Source organism: Netta rufina (genome assembly GCF_964035555.1).
Source record: "Netta rufina genome assembly, chromosome: 6".
NCBI lineage: Eukaryota > Metazoa > Chordata > Aves > Anseriformes > Anatidae > Netta > Netta rufina.
In genome coordinates this window covers 24,235,822-24,252,615 of record NC_140129.1, presented here as the reverse complement: position 1 = coordinate 24,252,615, position 16,794 = coordinate 24,235,822, and the positions used below count along the sequence as shown (strand labels likewise).

At 46.0% G+C, this 16,794-nt stretch overlaps 1 protein-coding gene across 2 annotated transcripts in view; it reads right to left on the bottom strand.

The window, feature by feature from the left end:
• Positions 1 to 14,633, bottom strand: part of ZNF148 (zinc finger protein 148) — a 39,102-nt gene extending 24,469 nt beyond the window's left edge. For both annotated transcript variants that reach the window (XM_084289117.1, XM_084289118.1), the window contains exon 1: positions 14,375 to 14,633. The gene's annotated coding sequence lies outside the window, so the exon portion shown is untranslated. The remainder of the gene's footprint in view (positions 1 to 14,374) is intronic.
• Positions 14,634 to 16,794: the final 2,161 nt, after the last annotated feature.

Here is a 16,794-nt window from a genome sequence, read left to right as displayed (position 1 = left end):
ACCTTTTGGCTCACATAAAAGGAATCCTATCATTTACATTAAAGATGAGGAGAAGTGTTCTTGGAAGAATGACAGTGGGATAAAGAAAATTTAAGTTAAAAACATTCAAAGCAGCTCACTTTACCAAGCCTGCAAAGATTAAATAAATATTTCAAGTGCAAGATGCATCTGTGAGATAAAGATCAACTCATTTTGAGATTATCTTGAGCGAAGTTACAATAACACAAAGCATACACGAACGTACACAAGTACTTCCCTTGGCATCAAACATTGTTATCCTTATTGCAGAGACATTTTCAATGAAATTGCAGAACTTTTATTAAGCTCCACCAAATAATCGCATAATTTTAGCATTTTCTTTGAATATATAGCTCCCATTTTGAGGAAAGAAAAATAAAAAAGAGGCTGGGGAGGGACTGCATAGAAAAGGTCTCATCAGATCATCTCAGCATCTTCTCTCTTCACACAGTGCTCAGCAGCTGCTCGCAGAACATCCACAGCCAGTGAACAATGTGCTCCTTTTCAAAAGCCGCTGCCGTGCCAGAGCCTACGGCAGTCCTTCAGAACTGTTCGTTTCAGTACCCCTGACATCAGTTTTTCCAGCGATCCCTGGTGCAGCAAGTTGGAGAGCTGAGTGGGAAAGACAATATTCCTATCATAGAAACAGTCACCTAAACCACATCAGGGTAAATGAGAAGCGTGACAACCTTTCCAATTCAGAATCAACAGTTGCAATACAGTCAAAAGAAAACATTAATAGGTAAAAAACAAAAATAAAAAGGCTGGTGGGATGGTGGCTGCTCTGCACTAAGGTTGAGCAGCACCCCTGAAGGCAAGTGCTACAACTTGTTAGCCACCGGAGTGCCATGTACTTTCCTGCTCTTTCCACTTCTTTTTCTCCACTTCTTTCCACTCCGACTTCTTCCCTTCTTTTCTGAAGCAGGCAGCAAAGGATTACTTAATGATCAGCAAGCACCTAGAGATACTGCTTTGGTTCACCTCTGAAATTAATCTTTATGTGCAGTACTGGATGAAGTTTCTATGGGTAGGATTTAAAAGACTGAGAGATAAAAAAAAAAGTATGTTGGACAATTAAAAACTGAGAGACAAGATAGAGAAAATAGTGTGCACACACAACAGCAATCCTAGGGTGCCTGTAGCACCTCCATGGTGTTCTGATGTAAGCACCCACCACTAAGACTCCTTCTTGGAGCTCACCTTTATGGCCCAACTACAATGGTTTGTGCTAAAATGTAAACTTTAATGAATGGAAGGTATATGGCCCGGTGCCCAGCCCCTCTCCCAGTGTTCTCATTGCCTTCACTGGGATGAGCAGCGCGACTGTCACCGTGCCACCACGAGTGGAGCTGGACAAAAGGCCACCAGCAAAGCCACCGGCTGTCCTCCGGGTCACGGGGGTAGGCAGGAAGCGAGCACAGGAGATGGGCAAGGGAAGAGGCAGGGAGAAGGGAAAGGGGCTGCTTCTTTCTGCTGCAGGCAGTGCTTAGATGAGAGATGGGTGTATGGGGAACCTGCAGCCCGAGTGTGATGTACACATGCAAATGAAGGAGGTACAGCTGCCACGCAGACGTACCTACAGGCTATGCTAAATTTAGAGGTGCAATGTGTATCTATATCCTCAAGGCAGTGCAAAAAAACCCACGTAATTCTGCAATTCCTAATGCGAGAGAAGAAAGAAATAGCAACATGGCTTAATAGCACATTAAAAACTACACGTGCCTAGGTCACGTTTTATGGTGATGCATTCCTATTAATAAAACTGCCCTCAATGCAACGCTCTCCAAAAGAAGGAAAAGATCGCAATTCCACAGGTTCCTACTAGCCATTTGAAAACCCTATCAGCTCATGAAACATGTTGAGGATTCCCACCTCAGAAAAGATACTTGGCGGCATTATTAAAGTACGGATGCAGTCAAATGGAAAGGGAAACACTGCTCGCTTTCACAATACCAAAAGTTCAATTCTGATCATACACCTGGAAAGTAGAAAATACCACCCTCGTTAATGGTTTTAAATAAAGAACATTACATGAACTTAGCATCCCTTCTCCCTGCTGAGAAAATAAGACACAACTGAAAGATTTTGCAATTAGCACACAGGCATTTGAAAGGATGAATTAAAATGATGACTTGTATAACAGAAAAAGTGAACAAACATAAATCATTGTGCACAGGTTCACAGATCATAAAAATAACGCATCCTAAAATGCAACGTACGATACAAACACTCCTAAGACTTGTTGCACAGCTATTTCCAAACACCCCATGTTACTGAACACGTGCCAGCGCAGGGCCTGATCCCACCCAGACTTACGCTCGCGCTGAGCTGTGAATAGTCCTCTTACAATCAACAGGATTACTCACCGAAAATCTACTTATTGTGCATAAAATTATCCGTGCATGAAAATCCTTGCCACCTTGCTTACTCTAAATTCAGTATTTGATCACGCCCAGCACAACCACGGTCTAACATCAAGCAGGCACATCAGAAGCTCTCCGGACCGTGTCAGCAAAGCCCAGTTGCACTGCAACACCCACAGGGATGTTACCAGTGGAGCAAACACACTTTCCCTATTACAGAAGTCACAGGCAGTGTTGCTTTTTATCTAGAGAAAAAGCTGGTTTGCCACTGATCTGGTGGCACTTAATTTCAACCTGCTAGAAAACAAGTAGTTTTGAGAATGTATATTTGGACCTCTACCACTGTGCAGCTAACCCAAAAGAGCAGAATTTCTGCCCTTACGTTATGAAACTCAATCCTCAGATGAATTTGTACACGGGACAGAAAGCCCTACACAAAGCAAAGGCTAGCCAGCACCTTGTAAGTACTTGTGCTAGTTTATAACTTCACACCAACTTGTTAAAATTTTGTAAAATTTGATATATTGCAAGCATACCTCTAAAGCTGAATTTTTGTAGAATTATTTCAGATAATGTATCATGCCTTTTTTTTTTTTTTTTTTTTTACAGTGCAGTCGTATGACATAGCTAAGCTCCCTCCTCCTGGGACACGCCACCCTATCTTTTGTGCCTACCCCAATGCTCCTACAAATACATGGTCATTTAAAAGTCCTTCAGGCTGGCAAGAAAAAAAAAAGTTACTTATTTTCTGCCAGGTTAACTCACTGAGTTGATGTACTGTACAGAATCTGTCAGAAGCAGCTCGAAATAGCGTGGGAGTAGGTCCTTCCCCATGCAGCATTCAGAGGCTAACTGGCTCAGCCTTTCCCGTATAATTTCACCTTGAAAACAAACGGAAAAGGAAAATATGTTGCTTTTTAAAAACTGTGATTTTTTTTTTTTTGACAAGCCCTTGAGTTCCTTGGAGAAATTCCTGGGTTTCACCACCCCTCTACTATCTGCAAGTATCTGTGAAGCATCTCTTCTTGTCACTAGCACCATGCTAGTGTTATTTTACAGAAGATGACAACCTGCTGTTGCTATCAGTTACCCTCCTGGCTCAAATGGCAGAGGTCTCTGCATATGTATGTATGTACAACAGTACTTCTGCTGTTTCTTTCCAGATTGATTTTTAAAAATCCTTCAAACATTTTACACAACAAGCCCTGGGAGAGTACAAGAAGTTGCATGCAAACTTACAGAAGCCAGGGACAGCCACACTGCAGGTACTTTTCATCATTAGGTTCATCATCATTTGCCTCTCTAGCTTATTTTCATATCTATCATATGAAAATATGATAGATTTTCACATCTTTTCTTCTTTTTAATTAAAGATCATTTGTATTTTTCTATAAAGCATCATTTTGTTCAGCACACTGGATCAATCTGCTCCATATAAGCAGGTAAAATAGTGAGAACGTTTATAACACCCTTGCTGCATTTGCTGTGATGGCTGAAACGTGTGCAAACGAGGCATGGATAGCAGGAAAAGAAAGTCATGACCACTCAACACTGCCTTGCAAAATAGGGTCCTATCCTTGCTCCTTCTTCTGCAATTCTACAGCTCCCAGAGCTCAGTGGGAGCCACACTACACACAAATCTCGATCTAACTCCCCGGCATCAATTCCCCAACCATAAAATAAGAATGGAGGTACCCGTTTCATTTCCCTGAGGCACACTGAAATAGTCGTAAGAATAAGCAGTGTTCAATATAGGTCAGCAGGGTGAACTGATCACTCCATGGTGCTCACGTTCCTGCAGCCAACACAGCTCCTGGGGGAAGAAGGTGGCATATGCAAGAGGGACAGCTGAGCCCACGCCTTAGTGGCTTAGGTAACTACTGCAAGAAGGCAGACCGCAGGGGTTTGGCATCCCCTGGGACCGAGGCACTGCTCGGAGGGCACAGCCAGCGTGTTTCCAGCTCATCCAGACAAGTCGCTTCAGTGGAGAATAAGCTGAGGAATTTGGGAGCACAGACACAGGACCATCAAGAAAAGGTGAGTACAACGGCACGACGGGTTACAAGCACGATGTTGTAACAGAGCTTGGCTCCGTTTCTCAGCCGTGCCGCTGCTGTTGGGCAAATCTGTCGTCTTGGCACATCACCTTCCCCTCCCGCACTGCCGCTTCCTCATCGCTGCAGCGGGGGCACTGACCTACCTAGGATCTGGGTGCGAAGAGAGCAGTAGGAGCTATTTCTGAGGGCCTCACAAACCTCTCCTTCACGAAGAAATATATTCAGTCTGCCCTCCGAGCAGGATTAAGCAGAGCACAGTAAGAGGAGGCATTATGCAATGAGCAGAAAACAAATTAGCGAGCAGCTGCTTAGCCAGCGAGCGCTATGGATCCTGTACATTCAGAAAGGTAGGGGACTGCAGGGGGAAACGCCGTGCTCATGTACCACTAAAGACCACCAGATAATATTACTCCTGGGTCAGTGCACCTACACTTCAGATGGTAAACTTACGGTGGCATAGGTGAACACTGCAATTTTAACATTTGTGTGCTTGACTTATAGCTAGAAGCGTTCTAAGTGCACCATTTTCGTGCCTGAAATGATTTTACTTCATCTTCTCATTCTCTTCTAAAAGGTCATCCACAGGCATTAAAGAAAAATTATAATTACAGAAAAAATTCAAGCCAATTCCCTGGTAAGTCCACATAGACTAAATAACATTGGGCAATATGCTAATGAAAGTATAATCAGGAAGGATTTGATCCCAAAACCTTGAAGTTACCAGGGAAAGCTGTCTCAAGAGAACCTGGAGGACATCCCTCATGTACATACACAACAGCATAAGGAAAACTTTTAGGAAAGTACCAACAGTAACCTAAACCACAGGTGAGAAGGACACAAATAACAGACACAAAGCATCTCATGGAGCTCAGACAATATTTATTTCTACATCTTACTTGAGTGGTTGAAAGCATGATTTAAACACTGGCTCTCAGACTGTGAGGGCAAGGAAAATGTTTTGGAATACAGGAATCATTCTCCTAAGCTGCAATTTCAGTTCTAGGATATTGGCATGAGCTAAGTACACATTTTTTCCTTAACTTCATTACAGTAGACTTATTCAGGGGAAGGCTGCATTCTGTGTAAGGTCTCGGAAGGACTCGTGAGGGATGCTGCGCTCTCTGCAGCCTGACTTTTCACACAGCGGCACCAGCAAGGAGCATTTTCTCATTTAAGCCTGCTGAGGAGGCTGTGCAATATGCCAGTGTAACTTTATTTTTAATGTATATTTATTGCATTTTGGCTGCTTTTTAACCATACCTTTCACCCGCACACGGAACAGTAACCTCAGAAAATCCAATTAGCCAAGAGCATGAGAGGGTGAATCCCTCCTTTACAGAAAGAGGCACTGCGGGCAGACCAGGCGAATCCTCTGCTCTCTTTTATTGTTTTTCAGACACCATTGTGCTACCTTCAGTGGGCATATCTCAAGGCCATCACCGTGGGCCAGAATATCAGATAGAGGCCTCCCAAAAGTTCAGAAAAACGCCTTGGATGACGGCTCCGCTTCCCCCCAAAAATTCAGGTCCTTTCAGGGACCCATTCCACAAGATTCAGCAACTACAAGGTACTAAACAAAACAAAGCATAAAAAAAAATAGTTCAAGCTCAAGGAAGCTAACCTACCTCGTTTCTGTTAATGTGAGCACAAGGCAACACACACAACATGGTATAGAAAATAAAGCCACGTAATAATCCCTGGAAAAAGCAGGAGAGAACCACAGGTGGCAGCCGCTCATCCTAACACAGGAGACATTTCCGTAAGGTGGTCAGACCCCTCCGAGGTGACAGCGGGATCAGGATATGAAAATAGCAAAGAGGCAACGGTCTCGGTACCATCACCAAGGAGCAATTTCTGTCCCACGAATTAGGGACCGTGGCCTAACCCACACCCTGCTATAACGGCGTAAGGGGAGTACCAAGCATCTTCAGCAAGGGGGAGGGGAGCAGTCAGTACACAAACCAACACACGTCTGTGTTTATAGACTGCAGGAAATCGGCCAGAGGAGAAGCTGTAGAAACAAATTCATAATTAAGGAAAGTGAGCAACAACTAGGGCACTTTCTTAAAACCCACAGCTGGTACAATAGCAAGTGACAGACCACGTAAAGTTGCCAGGACAACGAAGAAGTTTTTGAAGAGCACGCTTCTGTACAGTCTGGGCCTTTTTTTCCATGTTGCTGCAACAAATCCATCACCTCCCTCCTGATAACCAACATTTGTGGTCAGACTGAATCAACTAAGAACTATTCCCACCCCGCTTACACCAAATACCAGAGCTGTAAGTCAGCCTTTTTTCAGTCTGGCTGATCCTCACTCCAAAGGAAAAAAAAAAAAGTCAAATCAGGTAACTCCTAAACACGCTGTGCTTCTGCAGCACGTCTGCTTCTCAAGACCAGCCACAACCCCAAAGAAAACTTCCAGATAACGCCACTTTAGTGCCCCAAAAATTGCATGCACAGGGAACCCCACTGATTTCTATCATACTCCTATGACTATTAGGAACAAAAATCTTGAAGGTCCTCGATGCCATTAACTCCCAGGCCAACAATTCAGAGCTGCCATCCCCAGCAGGTCTGAAACTTCCAAGAAGCCCTGGTCGAGCAATTCCACGGGGAAGCCAAGTCTTAGTAGGATACATCCAATACAATCCTGTATTACTGCATGAGCAGGAAACTAACCTGTAAAGAAGGAAAATATTCCTACAAGACTTGGGGAAAAGAGAAATCCAGCATGCCCTGTGTTTACAGACTGCCTTCCAGACACTGTTTTATTGTCCAACCCTGCTAAGAGGCTCCAGCCCTGCACCCACTGGTTCCCACTGGGCGACAGCACCAGGAGAAGCCCAAGCCAACTCGTGCATAACCACAGATGGAAACAGAAGAGCTGCCCGACTTAGGGGCAAATTCCAGGCACCTGGCACGTGTAAGTACAAGCGATCCCGCGCTTTCTGGACACGCAGCCATACGCACAGGATCACCACAGCTGTGGGAAGCTCCACGCTGCCCCGTGGCCCAGAAGGAATGCGAGCTGGGGACAACACAAAGGCTCCCTAGGCAGCGAACTGCAGGGTCAGGCAAAGGATTGAGAGATAAGGTTTCGTGCCAATTTCCCCTTCTACAGTACAGTCGACTCCTGCTTGAAGCTTCCTTATATTTGACCCGATACAGAGGATACAGCGCTGAGCAGGGGCTCCTAACAGGCACCAGAAAAGCCCGAGCATGTCTGGTTGGCTTGATCTGCTTTTACCTGTCGGATTAAGAACACAAGCTCCCTGGGTTTGTCTACAAATTGCCGCCTAGTCTACGTATTCAAGTGATGTATTATGACAACTGGATGATCATCCTCTGCATGCTCCTTTCCTACAAACTCTGCTTTATTCCATCCCAATCCCTTAATTTCATGTCAAGTATAAATAACCTGTGCTCACAAAAATAAATATTTTAAATACATCAAAATTATTTGCTATGAGTCATTTTAAAAGATATTACTGGCAAACTTCATAATCTCTAAAAGGAAAAAGCAAAACTAAAGCCAAGTAGCTTTCCATGACTCCCTCATACCCCCAAACAATCCAAACTTCCCAGGCCCTCTGCAGACAACCACATAACTTTCCACATCTTCTTGCTGGCCCACACAAAAACTCAGCAGCATCTACCTGTCGAGTTCACCAGAGCCAGAGGGAGGTCCTGAGGACAGCAGCCTGATAAAGCTCTCCTTGAGGAATGACGGCAGGCTTCCTCCCATGCAACTTACTCATTTCTGTTTGATATTGTTGTATTCACACACAGCACCTTTACTCTAGATTTTATACCCCCAAAAAATAAAGTGGTTATAAGGTCACAGGAGAAGCTGAAAACCCATATTCTACAGACTCTTCTTGAAGACATCATCTCTAACATCAGTTACACCACACTGTGGTGTCCTCAGGATTGACCTGCTCTGTCTGCAGTGCTCATCACAAAAATTCCCCTGACATGTTAAGATTATTTCAGCAAAAAAGGTGCTGCTTGAGCTTAGCAATCTTTAGCCAAGAACCCCTTTGATAAAAGAAACTTAGGACACAACACGCGAAGACTTTTTAAATTTATTTATAGCTCCTATTGTGTCCAGAACTGCGCAGCGCTACAGATGACCCGACGTAAAAGCCTGACAATTGTCATCCACCTCAGGCATATTTCATCTGACAGACTCGCATAGCAGTGACCTGTGTCAGGACTCACTGTGTATGTGGTCAAAACCAGGGGAGAATTGCATTTCAGGAGGTCAGCAGCAGAGATGGTACTTTGCTTCCGAGCACTTTCATTTGAAAAACTCCGAAATCATCGGCTGCATCTGGAAATGCTGTTATAATGCTTACAGACTAAAACATCATCCCCGGACATCAAGCCCAGTGCAATGCACTCATTTCTTGGCTTTCACATCCATTTTGCTCCCTCTTCCTCCCCTTTACGAAACTGAAGAATGTCAGCGATGTAATATTTCAGATTTGCTTGGTGAAAGCCCAGCTAAATAGCTTGCATCACCAAAGGAAGCCTGCAGAAAGCTGGCAAAGGCAGAGATTGCCCGTGTGCTCTGCCCCTTCCCAGGAAACAGCTACGGGTTCCAGCTGCATGCCAGGCAGGCAGCGTGCTGCTGGGGTTGGCAAAACTCTCTCCAGTTTACGCTGAGCATTTCTCAAGCTCAGTTGACTAAAGCCTTAGGCCAGAAATCATCACAAACAGATGCCAGAATTGTTTTATACGTTCACCCATACTTTTTAGGAATATAATGCTAACTCCTTCATTCAAACCTAATCCCAGTAAAAGCAAAAAAAAGAAATAAATTTGACTCATTTTCCAGGCAATCGCGTAGAAGTTAAAATTCAGGGAGTGTACAACACATTTGTCTCCCCTTTCTGTCTTAACCACTGCCAGCGAACATATGGCTGTGTCAAACCTGCCCAGCATCACTATTTGTCACTGCACCTCTTGCACTGAGGTGGCATGACCTGGTCACGATGTTACTGGCACTGTAAACGCTGCTAACAGCGGTTTTTACATCCGTGCTGGGCTACATATGTAGTAAAAGTTTACATGGACTTTATGGGAAATGATTACCACACCACTACGATACTTGTTGAAATGCTTATGAATGGGCATCTTTTTAGCTTACGGACACAACTGCCGTTTGAAGTCTTTTGTAAAACTGTTTATCACTCCCATATCTGAGTTTATTTACACAGATACCACAACAGCTTTATGCAATAGTAGTATCACGTGTTGCATCAAAAAATGATTTTGCTTCACAGCTACTTCACAGGCACCTTGTGGTATTTTTTTTGCCATGCTAGAGACCTAGACAGTTTATATTCGATAGGCTGCTCATAAATTATACCCTGGTGCTGTTTGCAGGTTGGAACGTCTTCCCACACAGATTTCGTTTTATCATCAGACTGTTTAATTCTGCACTTACAAAAACGTCAGCCTAGTCATAAGGAGAGAATCAGACAGTACTGCCTTAGAGTTTTCTGCACAGACTGTGACGAGACGCAGGTACTCCACTACTAATATGTCCATGGAGCGCATCAGTGGCAGGCTATGGCCAGCATGCAGAGCCAGCTGAAGAGCTGTGCCTTGCTGGTTCCACAAAAGGGAATGAAATCATTAAGTAACACAAATTAGTAATACATTAACTGTATCACCTTATTTGTGAAAAAGCTGCCTCGCAGTATCAGGCTTAAATACATTAACACACTGACAATATCATAAAAGTACACTAATAATTATTTCTGAGCAACTGTGATAACAGTCTCTGTATCACCTCCCAGTGTAAAATTCTGACGGCGTGGAAGAAGTTATCAGGAGGTTCAACCTTTTTGCATGTTGAACTTTCTGCCATCTTTCTAAAAGATGCTGAATTTCCCCTTTAGGACACACTTATAATCAAGTCCTGTGAGAACTTATTATGGATTTTTCCTGATATTTTATCCAAAATGCTGAATATCAGAATAACATATGAAAAAAAATCCCTATATGCGGGCAGGGGCAGGCATTTTAATCAGAAATAACACTGGAACACTCACATATGTTAGTTTTTTAATTTGTGTGATAATTTGTAAGTTAAATAGGTTTAACCTATGTCACTTGTGTAGTTTATGACATTATTGCTGGTGTATAAAATATTCTAATGAGATGATAAAAAATGTATATTGAAAAACATATAGTGCACTAATGAACTAAACAGATGGAACTGTGCTTTTAACTGCACTGAACAGTAACTGGAATGAAGTAACTAAAAGCATTTGTGCAACTGAAAATAAACCTCATGAAAGTCTGAATGGGTTTTCTTTTGTTAGGGGGAAGTTTGTGCTTGGCATACACCTACATATGTTACAGCCAATGGCTGCTGCTTTCTGACACGTCCTGTCAAGCGCTGTCTCAGCTCCCAAAAGCTAGTAAGTTGCGTGTGTGTTAAAGTAAGTTAAACTTCACCGCTAGTTCAAGGGTTTCTGCAGATTCCAATACACAGAAGAGCAAAAAAATATTCTCATGAATCTCAGTATTCCAGGAAATTTAATTTTTCAAAAACATATTTCTGTCAAAAAAATCAAATTAAATTAAAATATGAGTTAATCACTGTAGTGATGCTTCACATGAGCCTTGTAACTTGTTAGAAGCAGACACACACGTCTACTTACATCCATGGAGGCTTTGTGGGACTTCATTTGTCTTTAGGCACTCAGCTCTGCAGATCAGACTGAGAGCTAAAGGCTTGAATCTATTTCATCGTAAATTATGTTGATTTGAAAGGTAGATATCATTGAAATGCCAGACAGAGGCAGAAAGAGTGCTTATTTTAAATAAAACATACCTATGATTCTGTGATGCTATTCTCTGCTGGATCCACTTAGAGGAGTCTTTAAAATATTTCCAGTGGCATTTACTTCTCATTCCTTCTCACATTCACTCAGTGGAAAAGATTTTTAAGTTTGGAAAACAAAATCAGACACTTTGGTTTCATGTTCAAGAACTCCAGAACAATACCAGTAAGTTTATTTGTCAAAGATTTATATGTCGCCGTTTCTTATTTAACTTTAGTTACTTCACACAAAAATCTATTTCATATTAGAGCCAAAATTAAATCAAGCTTAATCCCAAACTATGCTAAACAATTAAAGCCTTTTTAGATAGATTAAGGCCCACTCACTCCATCAAGCTGCTCGCCACAGACAGGTCTCCCCTTGTAGTATTTACAGGGGGACAACAGTACACGTAACAGTCCTCACAGGAGGAATTCTCCACAGAGATCCTAGTCACAAAAAAACATCGCTAATTCTACCACCAGATAGAAAAGACAATCCCACTCTGCTTTTCCCCACGATACTAGAAAGCAGCTAAACCTTTCCTCCCCGTTGGTAAATTTAAAATATTTTACCTAAGTCAACAGCCTAACACCTAATATCCTGATCTTCACCATTTCCAGTTTTACATCATCAAACCTGTAGTGCAAAGAACCCAGCTAGAAGCGAGCTAAGCTCTTTTAGATGTACTGTTATTATATTTCACTCGAGTAATATATTCTTAATATTCTGGTAATTCAACTCTACCACTACTGGTACACAGAAGTTCTCAACTGGAAGTACGAATTTCCACCCTCAGTGGCTTTACCACACCAACTCTCTCTAGAATAAACGCCTGCTCTACAAAGCTTTAAATCCTAATACCAATAAACTTAAATACACTGAACTGAAGAGTGAAAATTGTCCTTTAAGAAACTACACAGTAGCATTACAGGAGGTTCTGTCAGGTGAACAATTTAGCCTGCAACGTAACCTTTAATGTCTGAGCAGTTTTTCTTCCAGACAGTACTTTTTTAACCACTGTGGTCTTCACGCAGCTACTTACCCACTTAAGCTTTCCTTTCATAATCCATTATATTAGGGATTTTCCATAAGTAGAATATGTTTGCAGTACAGCAGCAATTAAACGCACGTGGGCAAGGAAAACAATAACAGAAACATCGGTTATAAGTGCATCTGTTATCTCATGCCCTAGCCTGAGCAGTAAAGACAGAAAACGTACCAGCTGCATGCAAGAGGTCAGCCTCGTCCTTTTGAGCTTTATTCAGCTCTATGAGCTCACTGCCTACACACGTTTGGGGAAGAAGAGCATGCAGACATACAGAAACGAGAAAGAAAACACTTCTGGAAACTGAATACGCGCATACATTCAGCTGAATATTCAGGAGGAAAGGCCGTAAGAATTGCTTTCAGGGAAACAGTACAACTGAAGAACTAACTTTTGTAGAATTCCCCTTTATCACTGCAACAAGAGCAAGGCTGCCTGCCCCCGCTATGAACCTGACTGCACCCCGCATCGAGAGCCTGCAGATCCCACTGGATCCACGTGTGACCAGGCCTCAGGAGCTCCGGAGCTTCCCAGCCCAGCCCCAGCTCCTGCAGATGACAGCTGTCAGCGGCAGCGCCCCAATCCCCAGCGTGGGAAGCGGGGCACTGGGAAACCAACCCTGTCTGCAGGTGTGCAACTTGTCTCGCGGCAGGAGAGACTTCACGTCTGGGTTCAACCACTGCCTGGTCGAATTCTGATTACAGCTTAAGAACACCTGTAAAAAACGATGTAGGTTAGCACTACCTCTCCACCTCTTTTCTTTGCAAGGCACGCATCACCAAACGCATGGAGAACGAGTGCAAAAGCTGTCTCGCTTACAAAGAAATCTGATATGGGCACTCCAAAATATGTAAGCGTGACAGGCCCAGGTACATACTGCCAGCAAGCCTGAAAAGCCTCGCTGAAATCTGTAAGTACGGCAAATAAACAAGGCAACCAAGATCCCAGTGGAGACAAAACAACAGCTCCCTGTAATTTTTCTTCCTGGTACCAAAGGCAAAGATGCTGCTGAGCAGCAGCACAACATCTCTCCCACCTAAAACTTCCTGGGCCGGACTGTCACATGTGCACAGGTCACGCTGCCGGCAGACTTTCAAAGCAAAACCAAAGCCACGACCGCTGGGATCCGCACACTTGTCTCCGACCACTGCGCAAAGCATCTCCGAGCTGCTCCACACACTTCGCGAAGATGAAGCCATCGGAGAGGTGATTTACGGCCGCGACATAAATGCCTTCCCTTTTTATGAGCCAGCTTAATCAAGCCTTTGCTGCGCTCATCCCAGCTGAGATTTGGCAGGGACCGGGGCAGGGGAGCTGAGTGCAAGCTTTCGGAGCCCGGCTCGTTCCTGCTGGACTCCCCGTGCTCCCTGCCCTTCCCGCCTGGCACTTGTTAGAGGCTCCCAGCACCGCAGAAAGGCCACTTCCAAAAGCTCCCTCCGAGCAGCGACTCGGGAAAGGTTATTTAAGAAGAGGAGGGGGGGGGGGGGGGGGAGATAGATAAATAAATAAAAAATAAATCACCCTCCACAACTCCGCGCGCTTCACCTGCCTTACACCGGGAACAATGGGGGCGGGCAGGAGGGGGGGGGAATAGGGCCACGAGGGGTGTGGGGGCACGGGGATGGGGCCGGGCTGCGGGGCCACACACACACACACGCTGTCCGTCGGTCTGTCGGCGGCTGCCCCGGCTCTTTGTCTGTCGGTCTGTCCGTCTGTCTGCCTGTCAGCCGGCCCCACCGCGGCCTGCAGCGGGGCCCGGCGCGCTGGGGGCCGGCTGGGCCGGGGGGGAGCGGCGAGGGGGGGAACCGGGAGGGACGCGGGGGGAGCCGGAGGGCCCGCGGGGAGCCCCCCGCACCCCGAGCGAGCCGCGGGGGGGTCCCGGGGGCTCCCGCCGCCTCCCCCCGCTCCTCAGCCGCCGGCGGGGCCAAGCGCGGCCCATGCGGGCGGGCGGGACGCGGCGCTGCCCCTGCCTTCCCCGCGGCCCCTGCCTCCCTTCCTCCCGTCCCTCCCCGCCGGCCGGGCCCGGCTCCCCCCTGCCCGGCACTTACCGGCCGCGGGGCTGCGAGGAGAAGGCGGGCCGGGGCCGGGGCCGGGGCCGGGGCCGGGGCCGGAGCCGGGGCCGGGACCGGAGCCGGGGCCGAGGCGGCGGCGGCTGCAGGGGGCGGCTCAGAGCGGCCGCGCGGAGGCCCCGGGCATGGCGGGGCGCGGGGAGGCCGAGGGGAAGTTGGCGGCGGCGGCGGCTCCGGCCCCTTCCTGCTCCCGCTCCGGCTCCGGCGGCGCGATCGGCGCCTTCCCCTCAGCCTCCTGCTGGCGGTGACAGCGACAGAGCGCCGCCGCGCCGCGGTGCAGCATGGGAAAGGCGCCCGGAGGACCGCCGCCACCGCCGCCGCCAGCAGCAGCGGGGCCCGGGCGGAGGCCGCCTGCCCGCGGGGGCCGGCCCCGAGCCGCCGAGCCCGGGGCGGTGCCGGGCGGCGGGGTGACATGGCGGCCCTGCAGCGCCTGAGGGGAGAGGGAGGAGGTTGGGGGGGGGGGGCGCACGGCCTCGCCGCCTCGCTGCCTCCTCAGCCGGAGCCGGAGCGGGAGCAGCGTCCTCCAGGCGAAGCCCCCAGCCCCGCTGCATCGCCTGGTGTCGCTTCTTGGCACTGGGAGGGGGGCGCCGCGCTGTGCGGGACCTCTTCTTGCAGGCTCTACCGGGTTGTCCGTGGAGGTGGCAGGGTCATCATCCCTGTGGGTGTCCAAGGGAAGGCTGGAGCTGCTCCTTGGGGACGCACTGAGTGGGTGACACTGGTCCTAAGGGCACGGTTGGCCTCTTGGAGGTCGCTCCCAACCCTAATGGTGCTGTTGGGTGGTGTTCAGCAGCTCTGTAGGGCTTCGTGAGGCAGCCACCCAACTGCAGCACAAAGCTTTTCGCCGCACTTTGGCTATGCCCAGATTGCCCTGTCCCCGCCACAAAGCTCACAGCCCTCATGCAGACCCTGTTAGGATGAAGGTGCATCTGGGGAGCCAGCAGCACCAAACAACCCCACATAGGGCTCCCACCTCCCTTTAACGAGATGCCTTCATAAGGTTCTGCATCCTCACACGGGTCAGAGATCGTGGCACTTCGTTGTGCTGTAATAAATTGCGTTAAGAAAGTATTAATGACATTAAGACCCAGTTTGAAGGTCTGCCCTGCCTTTATGCAATAGCTATATTTCAAAATAATTGCGCCGACTACTCACTCTATGAACAGAGGAAGGAGTTAATAAAACGTGCCTACATCTCACGCAGCCGTTTACAGCTTTACATACACACAAGAAGCGTCGTTAACCTGCTTGCTGAATAAAATGGGAAACTTTTTAATCTCCAGAAATAGAATTTTAGAAACTGAGGGAAGATGTACATTTATGCAGCTTTGATATATTTTTTTTTCCTTCAAAGACAATTAATTTAGTAACTATTCATTTTTACCTGTCAAAAAATCTTTTGAATTTCATTTGGTCTGAGTCAGGAAGCTCAGCACTAAAACCTTGTTTTAAAATACACTGAGGAATTAAAGCTTTCTGCAGGGTGAGCACAAGTCTTTCTCCAAGGACACATCAATTGGAGCCTGCTTTTCAAAAATTTTGTTTGGCAATTAACAATATAATAAGAAGACTGTCTTGTATTTAAAGCAAAGAAGTAAGACTCAGCATATTTAGTTTCTGTTCATTACCAATCTTCTCCGACTTTAATCAAGACATGCTCCATTTTCAAATGTCAGTTTGGGTTAGGGTGGAGTTTTCTGTTGTTGTTTTAAGAGGAACTGAGCACCTACATCTGGGAGAATCTGACGGTGATGCCTTCACCTGAAAGTCCCCCATGCCGAGGCAGGTGTGGTTACAGGGCATTGCAGACCTCGGGCCTTTACCCCTGCCACCCATATTTTCAAATGATGGTAATTTCTCACCAAGTCACACAGCTATTACACTGAAGTTGTTCGTACTAGTGTTTTGATGCTTTGATGCACATTTAATAATGTAGTGTTTATTAATATCGATGTTCAGACATAACAAAAATGTAAAAGTCTGGAGCTTGATAAGTTTAAAGGGGCACTTTGACTTTTTTTTTTTCTTTTTTTTTCTTATGACTCCAGAAATAACAGACAAACTTTGCTTTTTCCTAGAGAAAAATTTAGTAGTCTTCCCTCTCCTTTCTGAAATCCAGAAGTTGCCCACCCATGAAAAGCCCTCCAAAAGGCAGCGTGCATACCTTGTTGAGTAGGGTGCATTTCAGGTTCTTTTCATTTATTTCAGGGTGCAAAATAATGGATATAATAAAAAGAATAATGTTTCCCTTTTCTGTATAAACCCAGAAACCAAGAGGAATAAGAACCACACGTAAATTACATATTAAAAAGAATGGCTACCAGGAATCTTTGGAGAGTGTGTGTTTTGAAAGGTCTTAAACAGGAAGGGACTTTAGAAATAACTGTGCAGAGCAATAAGAA